At 37.5% G+C, this 2,549-nt stretch overlaps 1 pseudogene; it reads right to left on the bottom strand.

Annotated features, from left to right (window-relative positions):
* Positions 1-652: 652 nt before the first annotated feature.
* LOC115937129 (U2 spliceosomal RNA) lies at positions 653-756 on the bottom strand (annotated as a pseudogene).
* Between the last annotated feature and the right edge of the window lie 1,793 nt (positions 757-2,549).

The following is a 2,549-nucleotide window of genomic DNA, read 5'->3' as shown; positions in this document are numbered from 1 at the left end:
ACCAGATGAAAATACACAACTTGTGCCCACTCTAGACTTCCTATCTCACCTAAAAGGGAAAAAAAAATCTGAGAAGCACTTGTGAAGGTCACAGTCAGGGACAAAGGCTCACTACAACACTGAGACCTAATAATAGAACTATGGAATGCTTCCCATTTCCTCCACAGGAATAAGGCTTATGTATAGTAACAGCAGATTAAGCTGAAGGAAGTTACATCTAAGACCTTATTTAAGAAAAAGCCTCGGGGCGCCTGGGTGGCTCAGTCGTTAAGCGTCTGCCTTCGGCTCAGGTCATGATCCCAAGGTCCTGGGATCGAGACCCGCATTGGGCTCCCTGCTCTGCAGGAAGCCTGCTTCTCCCTCTTCTACTCCCCCTGCTTGTGTTCCCTCTCTCGCTGTGTCTCTTTCTGTCAAATAAATAAATAAAATCTTAAAAAAAAAAAAAAAGAAAAAGCCTCTACCCTTATCCTCAGGTCCACAGTACTAACATCGTGTAATTCTGGAGTGAGAAAGAAATTCAAAGGGTCACCTGCCTCACAGCTCCAGGAAGCAAGATACATATATCATCTTTATTTTTTTTTTTTTGGATTCTGATAAACATACATCATCTTTAAATGATTTTCTGCTTTTCCTATCATTTGTCCAAAGTTGAATATGATATGCTCTCTCACAATAATAATTTAATATTTTCCTCTCACACCCTTTTCAGGCAGTCCATTTCTACACTTGATCTTAGCCAAAAGGCCGAGAAGTGATGAGGCAGTCCATTTCTCATCCATCTCTCTCTTGCTTCAATATGTCAATTTCTAACTTTATGGAGACAAAGCAGCTGTGCTATATTCAGCTTATAATAACCCTCCTATTTACAGCTATTTGTTCTCCCCTCAGTTTTATTTTACTCCTATAAAAATCCCTTCTCTTTTAATCTCTATTAATAGGTCCTTCACATCATTTTAACGAAAATATTTCAGGGTTTTCTATAACAACATTTCCCAGTTTCATTAGATGATGTTAAAAATGGAACACCCATTAGCATCCTGCTGACCTATTGTTCAATGGAATAACATTTTGGAAACATGGCTCACTGATGTTTGCACATTCCTCTTTAAATATTAAGATAAAAAGGGTGCCTGGCTGGCTCAGTTGGTAGAGCATGTGACTCTTGATCTTGGGGTCATGAGTTCAAGCCCCAAATTGAGCATAGAGCTTTTAAAAAAATATTAAGATAAAAGCTAAATGTGATATCCTTGTAAGTACATCATTTATATCACATATAAAGAAGCCTTCTCAGCTGCAGCAAGGTCATATTTTTGTAAAACAAAAAGTCTCTAAGGAAACATAAAGATAACAGGGGAGATAAAAACAAGGACATCAGAAGAAAATTTAGCCTCTGACATATATAGCCACAGCAAACAGTATACACAGTCTAACTTCTCTATCCGTATAAACATAAAACCTCACACTAAAGACCTATTTACATCAGTTTCCTTAACCTATATTTTTTGTCTTTTAACCAAACTTTCAAGGCATATCAAAAGCCAAAACAAAAAAACACACACACACACTATCAAGAGACAGAGCAAGCATCAGGACCATATTTAGGTATGGTAGAAATTTTGGAATTATAATACCAGGATTTTAAAACAACTATGGTTAATATGCTAAGTGCTCTAATGGGAAAAGTGGATAACATTCAAAAATGGATGGGTAATATAAGCACAGAGATAGAAACCCTAAGAAAAAATTCAGAAGTTAAGCTAGAAATCAAAATCAGTGTAAAAGAAATGAAATCTGTCTTTGATGGGTTCTTCAATAGACCGTACATGGCTGAGAATAGAATCAATGTGCTTCAGGAAATGTCAGTAGAAACTTCCAAAAGAGAATGCAAAGAGCTAAAGGAGTGAAAAAGACTAAACAGAATATCCATGAGCTGGGAGACAATTACAAAAGATGTAATATACATGTACTAGAAATACCAGAACAAGAGAAAAGAGAGAAAGGAACAGAGGAACTATTTGAAGTAATAATGGTTGAAAATTTTCCAAAATTAATGGCACAGTCCAAACCACAGATCTAGGAGGCTTAGAAAACATAAATCGGGATAAAAACCAGAAAAGATATACCTGTGCATATCATATTCAAATGGAGGAATATCTGGGGCGCCTGGGTGGCTCAGTCAGTTAAGTGTCTGACTCTTTATTTCTACTCAGGTCATGATCTCAAGGTCATGAGATTGAGCCCCTCATCAGGCTCTGCAGTGGGCGTAGAGCCTGCTTAAGATTCTCTCTCTCCCTCTCCCTCTGCCCCTCCTCCCCCACTAGGGCTCTCTCTCTAAAATTAAAAAAAAAAAAGGCAGAATATCAAAGACAAAGAGAAAATATTGAAAAAACCCAGAGAAACCAACCACATTACCTATAAAGGAGCAGGGTAAGAATTACATCAGATTTCTCTTCAGAAACCTTGCAAGCAAGAAGAGGGTGGGGTGAAATATTTAAAGTGTTGAAGGAAAAAACAAGCACCGACCTAGAATTCTGTATCCAGCAAAATTA

Source organism: Leptonychotes weddellii, chromosome X (assembly GCF_054177405.1).
Source record: "Leptonychotes weddellii isolate Sample4059 chromosome X, ASM5417740v2, whole genome shotgun sequence".
In the NCBI taxonomy this organism is placed as follows: Eukaryota; Metazoa; Chordata; class Mammalia; order Carnivora; family Phocidae; genus Leptonychotes; species Leptonychotes weddellii.
The sequence above is the reverse complement of the archived record's forward strand: the minus strand, read 5'-3'. Positions and strand labels throughout refer to the sequence as shown.